General features: G+C 49.9%; 1 long non-coding RNA gene across 1 annotated transcript; it reads left to right on the plus strand.

The window, feature by feature from the left end:
• Window positions 1-602: 602 nt before the first annotated feature.
• LOC113926167 lies at window positions 603-14,953 on the plus strand. The gene is made up of 4 exons (XR_003521209.1): window positions 603-755; window positions 953-1,049; window positions 13,947-14,094; window positions 14,776-14,953. It is a non-coding gene; the product is annotated as an uncharacterized LOC113926167 (long non-coding RNA).
• The last annotated feature ends 1,722 nt before the right edge of the window (window positions 14,954-16,675 follow it).

A 16,675-nucleotide genomic window follows, 5' to 3' on the forward strand; every position in this document is an offset into this window, starting at 1 on the left:
GCCGCAGACAAGCCGCGAGAGCTTCGGGTGGGCACAGCGGCTCCGGGGTCGCGGACTGGGCGGGGAAGGCCCGGGTGTGGGTCGGCGGCGAGGCTAGGGCTCGGGGGCGGGGTCCTCGAGGGTGTGGCCGGAGGGACCCGGCGGGGGGGGGGGGCTGTGGGGGGGGGGGGCGATGCTGGCCTGCAGGTGTGTGGATGCAGCGGGCGGGGCGGGGCCGTGCCAGGAGCCCCCGGCCGGGGCGCGGCGTGAGCTCTCTCCGGGCTGTTGGTGCTGGGGACGCCGCGAGTCCTGCGAGAAGGTGCGGAGTGTCCCGCGGTGGAGCAGCCTCAGCTGTGCGGGGCCAGGGCTGGCCTGGAGTCGTCCCCGCCACACTGGCGGGAGATGGAGCCTTGCAAGGGTAAGGGGCTCGCCCCAGGGCACTAAGCCCTGAGCCTGGTCAGATCACAGGTGCGTCTGGTGCCCTGGCAGCGGTCCTGGACCCCCAGCGCGCGTCCACACTCGACCCTAGACCTTCGGAGGCGTAAAGGGGAAAGGCGAGCTGCTGGCGTCAAGTCTTTGAACAATCTTTGCTTTCCTGACAGACATGAAGTAAACTGGCCAAGAGTCCTGTGTGGGAGTGTGAGCTGGGGCGAGTGTGTCCATCCCTGTTGACCGCACTTTGACACTGACAGGAAGAAGCCGGCCGCTCGCTCCGTAGGAACCTCCTTGCCTGGGGTCCAGTTCTTCCTCTTCACTGCTGGTCAGCCCAAGTGCAGGTGTGAATTGGGGGTGGGGACCCGTTGCACTGACCTGGAGGGGGAGGGACGCGTGAGATGAGATAACCCCAAGCTTCCTGAACTCAATCCTTATTTTTTTTTAGTTTGGGAAAATTATAGTATTGGTGTCTGTGCATGTTTTAATTTTGCATTTTTCTAAGGGGATGAGGGATTGGCATTTATGTATCTTGTCTTAGGAACAAGGAACCTGAGAGGCAGCCAGGACTCATCAGCTGTTTCCCTTGGAAGGGAAACCATGTTAACTTGGCAACATCCCAGCCCATGGACACCAAGGTGAGTGCGTTGGGTAAACAGGAACGAGAGTGGACTTGGGCCCCACCCGGCAGCTCTCTCCAGTCCTTGGGAGCCTGGTCACCCCGAGCTGACGGGGCACTGGCTCTGCTGCTGGTCACCGCTGCTTTGGGAAGTTCATTAAAATTTCCTGAGCCCCGGCACTCATGAACTGATTCCCTAGTTAAATGAAAAAGTGGGAACGACTTCTCTCCACTGCATCCTTTTTAAAACGCCCCAGGAATTGCCACCCTTCTGAGAATCTGCCTTTACTTTTCTTGTCCCTGTCTCTCCATCCTCATAAAGCCCGTCCGATCAGTGGCTCTCACAGTGAAGCATCCTGCTCAGCCCCCTGACACTCACAAGATAGGGCCTCCTACTCCTGCCAGATCTGAGCCAGCCCCCAGGGGTGGGGACGCACCTCAAGTCTGTGGGCCTCCACGTTGGCCTCAAGAGCCCACGATCCTCTGTCTTGCTCCTTCAGGGCCCTTTCCAGCTGTGTAAAAGTTTGTGGGGACACTTTGAGTCATTTTCCTCAAGCTTCCCCAAGTGCAGCTTTTGTTTTCTTTTTTTCTTTTTTTTTGGTTTGAGATTCATAGCTTTTGCACACCCTGAGGTTTCTGGGGTCCCTTCCAGGCTTGAGGCTCAGGGCTTGCCTACAGCAGGTGTAGGTAACACCAGACCAGATAAGCCTAGCAGGAAGCACTCCCTGAAATTTCTCCTTTTCTACCCAGCATCTAGGGATGTTAACTGCCAGGAGGAACTGGCCTTTTCCTTCCCTCAAAGTACTGAAGTCTGAAGTACTTTCAGCTTACCACCTGGACCCTTCCCCAGGGAGAGAGGCACCCCCCCCCCCCCCGCCCACCAAGGCCATGTCTAGAAACATGAGCTGGTTCGTGGAGGAACCTTGCGTAGGTTCTGACAGAAGGCAGGCCTTTGTAGAGCTCTCAAAAGGAGAGCGTTGTGTCCATGCACATTTTTATCTTGAACTATCTTTCTAAATGGGGTGGACCCAGGGGTGCAGGAGTGGGTACAGCAGAATGGGGTATGAGGTCGTTCCAGGAACCCAGGGCAGAGCCGGGGGCGGTGGGGCGGCGTGGGGATGACAGGAAGTGTCCGTGAATGCGCTGTGTGTTTCTTTACCTTCATGTGTACTTTACCTTTTATTGCTATTTACCGTCTAACATTTGCATAAGTAGAGAGAATAGTTCAGGGCATCTGCATCTTCCCATCAGCCAGCTTTAACAGTGACCAACGCCTGGCCCCTCGTATCCACCACCCCCCCACTCCCGTGTCCCTCGCCCTGAGCTGTTTCAGAGCAAATCCCAGACGTCCTAACATTTCACCTGTGATTCAGTGTGTCTGTAAAAGACAAGTTTAAACACATCATCACAGCTAAAATCTGGATGTACACATGCCTGTTTGTACAGACAGTGCTCATGTTTCCCTGAGTGTCCCTTATGTTTTAAACTTTTTTATTTATATGTTTTAAGTAAAAATTGTATGTATTTAAGCTGTACAATGTGACAATTTTATTACCTATACATAGTGAAATGATTACCTCAGTCAAGCAAATTAATGGAAAATCTCCACATGTGGTTATCTCCCATGAGCCTTTTTTTTTTTTTAAGATTTTATTTATTTATTTGACAGACAGAGAACACAAGCAGGGGGAGAGGCAGAGAGAGAGAGGGAGAAGCAGGCTCCCTGGTAAGCGGGGAGCCCGATGCGGGGCTTGATCCCAGGACCCCAGGATCATGACCTGAGCCGAAGGTGTCCCTCCCATGAGGCTTTTTAAAGAGTTCATGTATGAGAATGGGATCCAAAAAAGGTTCAGATATTGCAGTTGGTTGATGCTTCTTAAGTTTCTTAATTTCTAAGTTCCCTATTTTTTAAATTGAAATTGACTTTGAAAAGGCTAGAGACGTGGCTTCTGGAACAACCCCTCCGATCTGGACTTTCTAGCATGACGGGAACGTTCTGGTCTGTGCTGTCCAGCCAGGCAGCCTCTAGCCGTCCTGAGCACTTGGAATGTGGCCAGTGTGCCTGAAGAACTGAATTTTCAGTTTTATCCTATTTAAGTAATTGAAACTTGAACACCACAGGTAAGCTGCCTCGTTGGACAGCACAGTTCTGGGGTTTCTCGTGTCCTCAATTTTGCTGCTGGCAGATTAAGGATGTTCTTTGAAGCAGGACTTGTGGCTGGGCAGGGTGCTGAGCACGAGGGAAAAGATGACAGAACAGGTTTCCTGAGCCTGGAGGGCAGAGGGGCCCTTTGCTGAGATGGGGGAGGCCAAGGAGGGACCCCACCAGGCATCTGTCCTCCCAGGACCAGGGGAGGCACGGGAGGCTCAGGGGTCCCTGCGAGTGGTAGCTGAGGCTCTGTGTTCCGAGTCGGAGGGGCTTAGGCTGGAAGCAGGGTCAGCAGCCTGCTGGGCAGTGCAGGTGATGCGGTCCGCTTGGGCCGTGGGTGCAGCAGGTGGTGTTGGGTGGATGCAAGCATCTGACCTGACGGGGGACTCGGATGGGGGCATGTAGCTGGGTGGTAAGGCTCTGGCCTCCCAGCCGGAGCTGAGGGAGAAGGAGAGACCAGACCAGCTCAGTGTGGACCTTGGGGCAGCAGTGACTGAGGGCAGAGTTGTGGCGTCCAGTACTTAAAGAGAAAGCCACCTTTGCCTCTACTCACAGCTCTTCTGACAACAACTGTTTGGGATTTTCCCCCACCAACCAACCCTGCAACTGTCTGAGCCATCTGGGAGTCTGGCTTCAGATCTGACCTTGACTGCTAGAACTAGTGCAGACCCGCAGACTGACCCCCAGTCGCACGTGGGGGGTGCGGGCTTGTCACGCCTACGGGTGACCAACCAGCTGAGACTCGGGGTTCCCACAGCCTGCTCCTGGCATATTCCATCCTTTGCTAGAGCTGCTCCTGCGCTACGTTTAGCGGCTTATTACGTAACGAAGAGCATGACAGACGCAGATGAACAGGCGAAGAGCCACACAGGGTGCGGTGCGCAGGGTCCCGAGCGTAGGGGCTGCCGTCCCCGTGGAGTTGGGGTGGGCCGCCTGCCAGGATGCGGAAACTCCCCGAGGCCTGGAGGGTGGGGGTGGGGCTGCAGGCTCCAGGCTTCGCTCTGGCCGGTGACCAGACCCGCCCAGAAGCTGAGGCTCTGGGCTGGGGTCAGGCGGGGTTCATAGTGTAGATGAGGAGGAAAGGGATTGTTTGAACTTTGGGGAGAGAGTTGAGCCCCCTCTCCTGACCTGGGGATGTGGGGGCAGGAGCCCCACCCCAGGGTCCCCGACCACGGCGTCTGCCAGAGCCAGGCTGGGTATAGCAGCAGAGTTCCGAGCCCGTCTTTGGTCAAGGCCCCTTGGGAATGCCTTGGGAGTCTGGGCCTGCTCCTCCAAAAATACCCATAAACACCCAGCTTCAGGGGTCCCGGACCCAGGGCGCCAGGCCAAGAGGCTGGGGTGAAGCCAGGTGGGTCATGCTGGGGTTGCAGGAGGGCAAGCCCTGGGCAGGGGCTGGGGGCTCAGGGGAAATCATTGTCCTCAAGCTGTTTCCTGCTGCGTCTGGCCAGCCCGTGTTGCGCTGACACTGGGACCTCCACTTCTGGGTTGTGTGTGTGTGTGCCCCTCCCCAGCCCTCCGGTGGCCACCCAGCTCCCTGACAGCCCGGTGGGGTTTTTTTTCTTCCTCTTTTGTGCGGCAGACGCGGGCGGCGTGTTCGTCCCAAGAGGGAGAGCAGTCCCGAAGAGCAGTGGCTGTCCAGGCAGGTAGCTGGCAGGGGGTGCCCGCCCCTGTGGGGCTGCAGCACAGGGGTCCCCATGGGAGAGGGGGTCCCCCGCCCTCTAGTGGTGAGCTTGGGCGCAACTCCCACCTGAGTGCTCGCCTGCCCTCGGGGTGCTCGCTCCATAGAAGAAGCAGACTTGGTGGAGCTGAGCCATAGGGACCATGCCCTGGAGAAGAGCAAGATGAGATTGAGGGCCGGCTGCCATTTCAGATGGTCGTGGTGGGCACGGGATGGGGGTGGGCTCTGGGGCCACTTGTGGCGAAGGCCTGTGTGGGGGGTGTCCCAGGTAGGGGAGTCGTGACCACAAAGGCCCTGAGGTGGAATCACCGCAGTGCTGTGGCTGTGGTGCAGTGAGGCAGAGGTGGTGGGGGCAGGGTCTTGTTGGCATGGCCAGGACGCTGACCCGAGCGGCGGGACCGGTGGCTCTTTGGTGGTAGGATAGCATGGCAGTGTGGTTGCTCTGTGGAGAATCGGTCAGAAGTTCAGAAGCCGGATGACCTGCGGGAGCTTGGCCAGGATGTGTAGGTGGTAAGCAGCTGGATTCTGGATGTATTGGCAGGTAGAGCTGGCTGGATCCCCGACAGAATGCAGAGGGTGTGAGTGTGCACAGGGAGTGCGGAGGGCCCCAGGCCGTGGGAGGACTGACCGCCTGGTGCCCCCGTTTGCCTACATTTGCGCTGTCTGGGCAGCCATTGGACGCCGTGAGCCCGGGCACCACGGGTACCACGTCCGTGATGTACCTGCTCCTGAGCAGCACAGCAGAAAGCAAGCCTCAAACTGGAGTTGCAGTTGTCAGGAACCCTCTCTGGGGCATCCTGATTTGGCGGCCGGTTCATTGCAGTGGTTGAGGGAGTGATATTTTATATTTGGCCTTTACCCAGGATGATGCTTCTAATAAGGGATACTTTTAAAATGATTTAAATCTTCAGTGAAGCATTTAAAGTGTGGGACTTAGTACAGAAAGTTACTGGACAGTGGACTACACTGAAGGGGATGTCCCGGAGGACGGAGGGCGCTGACCTGAGGCACTGGGGTGAGTCTGTTTGCTCGCAGAGAACCATGGGCATGTGTGCTCAGGATGTTTCTGCTTTATGCCTGATTGTTGTATGAGTGAGGGAGAGAGATGGGCAGAGAATCTCAAGCCGACTCCATGCCCAGTGTGGAGCTCCATCTCACAACTCTGAGATTGTGACCTGAGCCGAAGTCAAGATTTGGACCCTTACCTGACTGAGACCCCCAGGCGCCCCCGGAGCTGTGGTTTCAGAGGACTCTGTGATTGATTATTGGGTTACCCTAGTCCAGCCGGCCACGTCCTTCCCCTCCCTGGTCCCATCCCAAATCACCGCAGTACCTGACAGTCACGTGTGAGCTTCGTTCTTGTACCTGGACACTTTAGAGGCCCAGCTGCAGGTCACCTCCTAGCCAGCTGTCCTCCGTGACTTGGAAAAGGCCATGTTTGTTTGCAGTCCTTCATGTTCCCAAACGTTGAGCTCTGCAGGCTTGTGAATGTGAGTCTGCTCAGTTCCTCTCGTTCAGCTTGTCCTTGACGCAGGGCCTCCGTCAGCTCTGAAGGACACTGAGCCGCTGGCCCCTAAGTGGCCAAGGCTGTCGAGTTCGTGCCTTCTGTAGTGTGGGTGCGTCTGAATCACTTTGATTGTAGAACTGGATTGTAAAATGCAGCAAACATGGTGAGGGCCCATGAGACAAAAAGCAGAAGGGTTCTTGTGCCCTTTATGCCAGGACAGCAGGGGAGCAGGCTTGTGGGTCAGCTTAATGAATGCACAAATGTCTGCAGTGACCAAGAATTAGCCGAAGTTCAGAGAATGGCTGGCAGAGACAGGGACCTGGGATGAAGGTTATGAGCACGACTTGGGAGCAGTGAGGCTGCGTAAGGCTCTGAGCTGGAACCCTAAGGGTTGGTGCATGAAGGTGTAGGCAGCACCCAACCCTGTGCTCATGCAGGGAGATAAGAGTAAGAGAAGGCTCTGGTTGTGTGCAGAACACTAGCACACAAACTGCGTACAAACCAGATTCGGCAGCGTTAGGAGGAAGGCTTAGTTCATTTTTTTCTTTTTTTAAAAAATATTTTATTTATTTATTTGTCAGAGAGAGAGAGCACACGAGCAGGGGGAGGCGCAGAGGCAGAGGGAGAAGCAGGTTCCTCACTGAGCAGGGAGCCCGATGTGGAGCTCGGTCCCAGGACCCCGGGATCACGACATGAGCCGAAGGCAGACACTTCACCGACTGAGACACCCAGGCGCCCCTTCTTTGTGTTTCTGTTTTCTATGATGATCCTCTACTACTTGGAACCTGGAGAAGGTGGAGAAGTGTGAGCACCAAACACTGGGCAATGGTGGGCGCTCCCCTGTGGGGCTGGACAAGAAGGCCTGGCTGCAAGACGAAGGTGTGCTCCTGCCCCCAGAAGCGCAGTCCAGGGGTCAGTCATGACCCTGTGCACACGAGGGCCACAGAAATGCAGGAAGGGTCAGCCCAGCCCCCTCTGACAAGGCTGCCAGCCCTGAGTCCTGAGCCCCGAAGTCTGTGCAGAGTGTGGGAAGGCTGTCTGGCAGGGGGAAGGATGGGCCCAGAGCTCGGCACTATGCAGCTGCACCCGTCAGAGTGGCAGGTGCTGGGTGGGAAGGGCAGCCAGGGCCAGACTGGGGGGTGAGGACCACGAGGGGACCACCCAGGGCCCTGTGGCCAGAGGTGGGACCCACTGAGTCAGGCAGCTCCTCTCTTGCCGTGGCACCTTGGAGCTTGGTAACTATGGAAACCAACAAGATCTGTGCGGCTTTTGCTCTGGCCAAAGTTCTGAAAGTCCACATTTTAAAGACTATTTTTTTACATAATCCCCTTAGGATGGGAGATAGTTTCTTTTTACTTCTCTTTTATTATTTATTTGAAATCCATTTTGCTGTTGTATACCCTAGGATCTGGGAATGAGAAACCTAGATTTCCTGTAATGCAAACACGTGGCTTTTATGTTTCCTTCAGCTGCAGAGTGAGATATGTTGGCCTCTGGTGGAGAGTTGGTCAGCTCCTACTGACCAGTGACAACTGGGTGACAGACTGCTCATCTGTGAGGGGGGGCGGGGTGACAGGCAGCCAAAGGGGAGGGGCTGGCTCAGATAAGCTCACGGAGTGCGAGCTGTTTCACTTGGAGACATGAAGGTCTGGAAGGAGATGTGGGAAGCCCTGAGGGGATGTTTCTGCAGGATGAGATTCTGGAGGGGGTGGGGAAGAGAGGAGTCAGAGTTCTACTGTACGGCCTCATAGATTGTCTGAATTTTTCAATCAAGTATTGTTTTTATCATGTAAAAGAGTTCTGTGTGAGGGACGGTCTTGGGCATTGTTGTTTTTAAATTAAATACATATTCATTTAACTAAAACTCAAATATTTAAAATGTTTTCCTCCTAGCAGAACATGCCATTCAAAAAAATCCACCATGTTATCACTTCGTATGATTATCATCCAGGACACGACAATCCCATCCTTAGTGTGGTTGCAGGGATGCTGAAGTTGAGGAGTCCATGTTTGCACTCTGTGGTCACCATGGAAACCACAGGTGGATGTGTCCTTCCCTGCACCAACCTGACCCTTCCCCCAGTTCCAAAGTGGTCACTGTCTTCGTGGACCGACTTTCTGCCTCCCCATGCCCTTGTCCTGGTCAGAGGCTCCCTGGAGCCTGTGGGGGTGGCCCAACCCTTGGACCTGCCCGTGCTGGCTGGAACAAGCCCCCTTGGCAGCCCCGGGTGATGACTGCTTAGGACAGGCAGCTCAAGGGCCTCTCGGGTGCCAGTGGTGGGCCTGGTCTAACTAGCAAATGCTTCAGGAGGTGACATAGTTAAAGAAAAGGAAATGGAATGATTTTTTTCCTGTTGGACAGGTAACAATGAAAATGTGTGCAAGTCAGAGAAAGACAAATATATGATCTCACTCATATGTGGAATTTAAGAATTAAAACAGATGAACATAGGGGAAGGGAGGGAAAAATAAAATAAGACAAGATCAGAGAGGGAGACAAACCATAAGACAAACCTCTTACCTCTAGGAAACAAGCTGAGGTTTGCTGGAGGGGAGTAGGTTGGGGAGATGGGGTTACTGGGGGATGGGCAGTAAGGAGGGCACATGATGTAACGAGCACTGGGTGTTGTATGTAAGTGATGAATCACTGAACTCTACCTCTGAAAATAATAATACACTATATATTAATTGATTTTAAGTAAAAAATGTATGAAATCACCTTTGTTGGTGATGTATTCTCCCACACTGAGGTGGTGAGTGGGATGCATGTGGGGCGTCCTTATGGGAGGCAGCTTGCCAGTCTGCTGGAGTCACAAATGGCACGTGGGCATCTGCCCTGAAGAGGCCCGGGTCCTGGGGTCCAGCCCCGTGTAGGGCTCTGTGCTGGGTGTGGAGTCTGCTTGGGATTCTCTCTCCCTCTTTCTCTGCCTGCCCCCACCACTTGCACAGTCTCTTTCTCTAAAAAAATAAAATAATAATAAAAAAACTAAGAGTCAAATCTAAAACTAGTATTAGTAAGAGCTAATATCCAGCCAGGGCTGAATTCTGTAAGAGAAAATGGATAGTTTCATAAAAACAACATGGAATTACAGCTGGCGGATAGTGGGGAATTCCAAGTGCGTCCTCCAAAAATGTGTGTGTGATCAGAAAAGTTTCTGCTTCTCTTGGTTTTCTGATAAGAAGTGAGCAAAATACTCCTGTGTAAATGAACAGATGAATTTTTTAAAAAATTATCAGGAGTATCAAGAAATATGGTGGTATATTAGGTAACCTGGAATAAACATTTTTTCCTGATTTTGGGCTCATAGAAAAACTGTCAAAACCTCAAAAGAAATTCCATGCTTTGAAATTATGTTTTCCTCTTAAAGGACTCCTGTTTTGTGTTGTCAGAAATTGGCTGGCAAAGCAGCTAACCCTGAGCAAATTGTTTCTGTGGCTCCGGACATCTGTGGGGGGCAACAGCTAACACTGTGCGGGTTCTGGAGAGTGGAGTATGTGAACGTATTTCTTACCACAAATGTGTAATGTTCTCCATTGGCATTACAGTGAGCCAACCCCACTATTGTGGGGTCGAATATATAACTTTATTTTTTTTTAAGATTTTATTTATTTATTTGACAGAGAGAGAGACAGCGAGAGAGAGAACACAAGCAGGGGGAGTGGGAGAGGGAGAAGCAGGCTTCTTGCGGAGCAGGGAGCCTGATGCAGAGCTTGATCCCAGAACCCTGGGACCATGACCTGAGCCAGAGGCAGACGCTTAACTGACTGAGCCACCCAGGTGCCCCCAAATATATAACTTTAAATACTTCAAAAGGATAGTTCTGAAGATGGTAAAGTGTCACAAGACTAAAACTTTGTATTATGATATTGTGAACTTCCTAAGTCTTAAATTTATTTTTTAATTTTTTTAAATATTTGTTTTAGAGAGCATGCAAGTGGGGGGAGGGGCAGAGGGAGAGAGAGCATCTCCCGCAGACTCCATGCTGAGCATGGAGCCTGCAGCCCGGCTGGATCTCACGATCCTGAGATCACGTCCTGAGCTGAAACCAAGCGTCAGACGCTTAAGTGACTGAGCCACCCAGGCGCCCCCTAAGTTGTCAATTTAAATGAAAAGGTAAGAAGTTTGGTCTGAAACCTCTGGAAATATATCATGCAGTTGAGGGTTTGCGATTTTGATATCTGGTGTCTGGGGAAGCGTGCCAGAGGCAGGTGGAAACCAGACATTTGTGTTACACACTATTACTTATGGGCTGATGTTTTCTTGGAATGTGTCTCCTTTGGGTCGTGCCCGTGATCTGCATGTTGTCCACACCTGCCTGTTGCTGTGCGTGCAGCATCTAGTCTGAGGTCTGCCCCGCCCCTGGCCCCTGTCTGGTCAGGTGAGGAGATGCAGAACCACAGTTCAGTTGCAGCTCTAAGCAGGAAGCACGCTGCTCCATCTGTCCTTCCTTCAAGATGGGTTGGAAGTGAAAACAGGAGCTTACATAACCCTCCCAACACTAGAGGATGATATATGTTGGCAAAGAAGTATGCGGAGATTTTGGATAGTGTTCTTTAGTAGTCCCCAAATTTAGAAAGTTGCTTAGAATATTCTTAGAATAGGAGAATTATGTGAGGATTGAGTTCTGGGATTTCTGAATGAAAACTTGTTCACTAAAATCATTAGGCGGGGATGAATGAGTCTGTAAGTTTTGTGTCTGAATGCTGGGGGAGGGTATCAGCAGACTCATTGTATCCACAAGGACGTCATGCTGGCTGTCTTCCAGTAATGCAGTCAGTGCAACATGACTTCTGTTCCCTGGGGGCCGCAGGCCATTTTGTCCCATCAGTCCTGGACTCACTTGGCATTGGGTCGGCTCCATGCACAGGGAAGGCATTTACTGACCTTTCCCTCCGGTGATCAGACGTGGGCCTCTAGTGCTTCCTACACACGGCTGCCCACCTCCTTTCTGATGGACGTTCCACAACAACTGCTGCTTAGATTTAGCCCTGCATACCTAGTGATCGTGGGACCTGTGACCAGTCTTCACCGATGAAAACCTTGTAATAGGAATGTCTGTATGGCTGAATCGGTCATACTTGGGCATGTGTCATTTTATTGTTTGTTATCTCAAACAAGAAAATGCATGTCTTTTCTGTTTTTTAAGTAGGCTCCATGTCCAGCATGGGGCTTGAACTCACAACCCTGAGATCATAAGAGTTGCATGCTCTACTGAGCCAGCCAGGTGCCCCAAAATGCATGTCTTTTGACACAAACCATTACTTTTGAGATGTTCCAATCTACATTTGGAATAGGTCTCTTAGAAAAAACTGGAAAATTTGGCTTTTCATAGATTTTCAGCAATTTTTCTTGATGACCCAGATTTTCTCTTTTGTTCATGAGGTGAGGTTTTCCTGATGCAGTGGCTTCTCGGCCTTACATACTTGCTTGGTTGCACGTGGCATGGATTGCATTTTTTTCCTTATTTCTGGTTAATGTACATCAAGGATGGCTTTTAGTGGCTCACCTGTAAGTGGCTTTTAGCATTGGAATGATGGCTTTCACAGAGATACACTTTTGTCTGCAGTGAAGCCTAGGCCATGGGGGGCACCCCCCCACCCCGATCTCCGTCCAACCTCCCTGGCCCAGTGAAAACTCAGTGCAAGGCCTGGAGTAGAGTCCACCTGCCAGGGAAGTGAGGGTTACAGACAGCAAAAGCAATCCTAGAGGTGGATGTGGACAAACTGGTACAGTTTGTCCTTTCAGCGACCTTATCATATGACATCAAACAGGGCTGGCAATGATTCTCAACTGCCGTCTGCTGCTCCCAGCTACACCCTCGAGGGATGGCCTGCTCTTCACCCAGTAGGAGCTGCCAGCGGGTGTGCACCTGTGTTCCCGAGTGGCTAAGAATCGTGCTACAAACCTAACCCTTGCAAGGGGTGGACAGTATCTGTTCATATTTGTTATTTTGACCATTAGCCATGTACCAGGACAAGGCCAGAATAGATTTTCACTTATCATTTTGTAATTTGGAGTCAGATAAAGGACAGTAAAGCCCAAAGAGAAGACTAGGATAAAGTCACGGAAATAAAAAAGAAATGAACAGATTTCCACATACAATTACATTGCCTTGTCGGGGCTCCTGGGTGGCTCAGTCAGTTCAGCACTCGACTCTTGATTTCGGCTCAGGTCATGAGTCCAGGGTCCTGAGATCCAGCCCCATGTCAGGCTCCACACTTGGTGCAGTGTCTGCTCGTCCCTCTCCCTTTGCTCATGCTCTCTGAGTAAATAAACAAATTGTGCAAAGAAGCTTGTGTGTGAAATGTGTAATGTTGGAGACAGATATGGGGAAATTGTTTTTATCTTAAAGGCTAAGTTTTGGGCCACCTGGGTGGCTCAGTCAGTTAAACATCTGCCTTCAGCTCAGGTCATGGTCCCGGGGTCCTGGGATCGAGCCCCACATCGGGCTCCCTGCTCAGTGGGGAGTCTGCTTCTCCCTCTCCCTCTGCCACTTCACGTGTTTGTGCTCTCGCTCTGTCAAATAAATAAAAATTTTTTTTAAAAAAGGCTAAGTTTTAAGCTTGGTGCCTGAAGTATGGCGAGCATTTTGCTTTTATAGGAAAAGGAGTAAAATTTATTAAAACATGGCAATTATAATAAAGGACAAATTCTGAATTAGGTATTATACAGTTTTCTATACAAAATGTATACTTTGCATTTTTGTAAATGACTAATTTCCAAGGTTCCTGAAGGTCATTGTCCTCTCCATCTGATGTGTGTGCTGCAGAGCAGAGGTGGACGTGGATGCATCTGGGAATGTGTCATGTGGACACCACACACTGAGCTGAGGTTCAGAGTCTGAATTCTCAAAGTGAAACTCACCTGTATTTTATTTTTAAATGAAATCATAAACTTCCCCCTAAATAATTCAGAAATCAGTTTTCTTGTGTTTTTTTAAAACAAACTCAAAGTGTGTCATATATAAATGGACAGAAATCACCCCCATTTCAACTGCTTAGAGCCAGCACTTTATAGAAGGAAAAGGTAAGTGGTGAAAAAGGCAGAACAGGGAGGTGGAGTGTCCAGGAAGTTAAAGCTATTGAGATCACAGTGGGTAATTTTGAAAGCCTGCATCATGATGTAGGCAGGAAGAGAAGAGAGAATCTTGGAGGAGGAAGAATAAGGAGCAAGGGTTTGGTGACAAAGTCCCAATGTCATTTAGTGGTGGCTGTGAACTTGTACAAAACCCAGAAAATGAGGAAAAATTAGATATGGAGGAAGAAGATGACAAAAAATGAGATTGAGAAGAGTTTATTTATTTATTTATTTTTTAAAAGATTTTTTAAATTTATTTATTCATGAGAGACAGAGAGAGAGAGAGAGGCAGAGGGAGAAGCAGGCTTCCCGCTGAGCAGGGAGCCCGATGCGGGACTCGATCCCAGGACCCTGGGATCATGACCTGAGCTGAAGGCAGACGCTTAACCATCTGAGCCACCCAGGCGCCCAAGATTGAGAAGAGTTTAGTGTGAACTTGTCTACACTGGGGTTTTGGGTGGTTAACTGCTCCTTCAGTTCCCTCCTGTTTTCATTGTCCGGCAGGAGTCCTATCTACAGTCTGCCGTGGTGCTGAAGGCCAGCGATGAAGGGTGATTTGTGTGGAAAAACGGGAAGACCATGAGCATGGAGGCAGATGGCCTGTCTGTGCATGCTGTTGCTGGTGCGGATTTAGGTACCGTCTGGACCGGAGGTGTGCTTTCCTCATCTGTAAAATGAGACAGTATCTCTGAGATTGAATTTTGAGAATTAAATATTAATTCTTTTTACCTTCTCTACACTATATGACAAATGTGTGTTTTTTATTTTAGGAATCAGGCATATATTGAATATAAACCAATTTTTAAGATTTTATTTATTTATTTGAGAGAGAAAGCATGAGCAGGGTTGGGGGGGCGGTGGGCAGAAGGAGGAGCAGACTCCCTGCTGAGCAGGGAGCCTGATGCGGGGTTTGAGCCCAGGACCCCGAGATCATGACCCAAGCCAAAGGTAGACACTTAACTGACTGAGCCACCCAGGCACCCCAAGTATAAACCAATTTTAATTTTTTAATTTTTTATTTAAATTAAATTAATTAACATATAGTGTATTATTAGTTTCAGGGGTAGAGTTCGGTGATTCATCAGTTGCATGTAACATCCAGTGCTCATTCCATCACGTGCCTTCCTTCATGTCCTTCACCCAGTGACCCCATCCCCCACCCACCTCCCCTCCAGCAACCCTCAGTTTGTTTCCTATGATTAAGAGTCTCTAAACCAATTTTTAAATGGTGACTTTTTTCTCCTAAAAATATTTGTATCCCTCTTCTAAGAAAACCTTAAGAATACCACTAGGAGGCCAGCAATTCCAACTGTTTTGCTATTTTTCTGTTAAGGCACATGAATCTGGTTAAAACTGCTCATGAGACTGAACTTTGGAAGGCCTATGCAGAAGGAAATCACTGGAGGAAAGACTAGAAACATTAAAGAAAATGAGGTGAAACCAGTCTGAGTCTCTGTGCTTCTGTTAACTCCAGCTTGCCCTGCAGTTGGACGCTGGCTTGCTGTTTTCTCTCCTGCCAAAGGGGTAAGGCATCATTTTGCTTCTCTGTGGAGTGAAATGGAGACAGAAACAATTGATTCTTGTAATTCACGGTACTTATGTGCTATAAAGCTGCTGTCAATACTGAGTTAGTGAATAGGAACCACTGCTCCTCAGGAAATACAGCATTAGGGTTCCTGCAAGCCTTGGTCACACCATTTTCAGCAACCAATCAATACAAAACTTTGTTTTATGGGTGTTTTTGTTTAAAGACACCCTATGTAATATACACTGCTAATTCATTAACGTTGAACTCACAGCCAGCAGTGCTCTAACACATCTGGAATGAAGCCCATCTAGCACATACATTTTCTCCCTAAGGAACCACCTTCTTGCACATAGCAACACTAACATAGACTTCAGCAGTATACTTGGAGATTTTTTTAAACAATGAAAACACCAAGAAAAGGCACAAAAATGCAGTAACAACAACAAGAAATGTGGCACTGAATGGACCACGGAAAGAACACGTTTACAGTATGAGCTGAAACAAGAAGGCAGAGCGCGGCCTGCTCAACCTCAGCAGCGTCAGGGTGCCTCAAGCCCTGAGGCTGGCCTGGTGTGGCAGATGGTGGGTGCTCAGAAGTGAGCCATTATTAGCAAAAGGTGTGAGGTTTGCAGGCATGACAGCTGCTGAGCTGGCTAATCCCTCTGGGGAACTAGGAGGGTGCCACTCCCTGAGTGGCTGCTTGGGGTGGCCCAAGAAAAATGAGCACTCAATACCTCACTGACAAAAAGCTTCTTTAGATAACAGCATGGTTTAACTTTCTACTCATAAGGAAAACAAACCCATCGAAGTTAGGCTACAAGGAGCAAGAGTGACTGCACTCTATTTCTCTAAATTTGCTTCTTCTCTTAACCTTGAGTCTGCTCTATACTTTTTAAGAACATCACATCACATCTTCCAGCTTAGTTTTGCTGTTATTTGTGATGCAGGTGTGAACAACTTGTTCTACATCTCTAAGCCATGAATGTCCACATGGTGCTTAGCTTCTCCCATCTAAGCCATCACTGCTGTTTTACTGAAACACTGGACAACTTTGGAACCTGTCTCCTTCCTCTTTTCTCTGAATGGCTCTGTAATTCCTTTTAAAAGGAAGCATAATTCTTCCCCTATTTCTAATTTGTTTACTATCTCACTTCCTAAAAGGGTCAGGCCTTTATTCTGGCTTTTGAAATCAAACAAACCAAATCAAATAAAACATCAATTGACAACATTAAAAAGGTGTGTTTTTTTTTTTAAATATGTAATTTCTCTGAGCTTCTGAGAGAAACTCATTACACACCTCTAAGAGAAGCCCCATGAGGATCCCCCTCAAGGGTGAAGGAACTTCAGCATTGTCTCAGATGACTCTCAGGTACAGTAGAAACAGAAAATAGTAATGAGGACATAAATGAGGTGAAGGACCCAGAAAGGAGAGCTCAGATCAAGAAACTCAGAGTAACAAAAGCAGGGGTTGTTGAAAGGGAACCTGAGGGTACCCTGGGGAGACAGAGCCTTGCAAGTGCTAATGGGTAAAGGGGCTCTATAGGATAGGCAGGGATTTCCTGTGCACAGAGACCTAAGGTCAAAGTGGTCAAGCTTTTGACTTATAGTCAAAAGCAAGTGGGCTGGACCCCAAGCTGTAAAGGATCCCACCTGTTTGTGTTTGACCCAAATCTTATCTTTCAAGTTGCTGAAGAACAACACAAGT

This window comes from Zalophus californianus, chromosome 14 (genome assembly GCF_009762305.2).
Source record: "Zalophus californianus isolate mZalCal1 chromosome 14, mZalCal1.pri.v2, whole genome shotgun sequence".
In the NCBI taxonomy this organism is placed as follows: Eukaryota; Metazoa; Chordata; class Mammalia; order Carnivora; family Otariidae; genus Zalophus; species Zalophus californianus.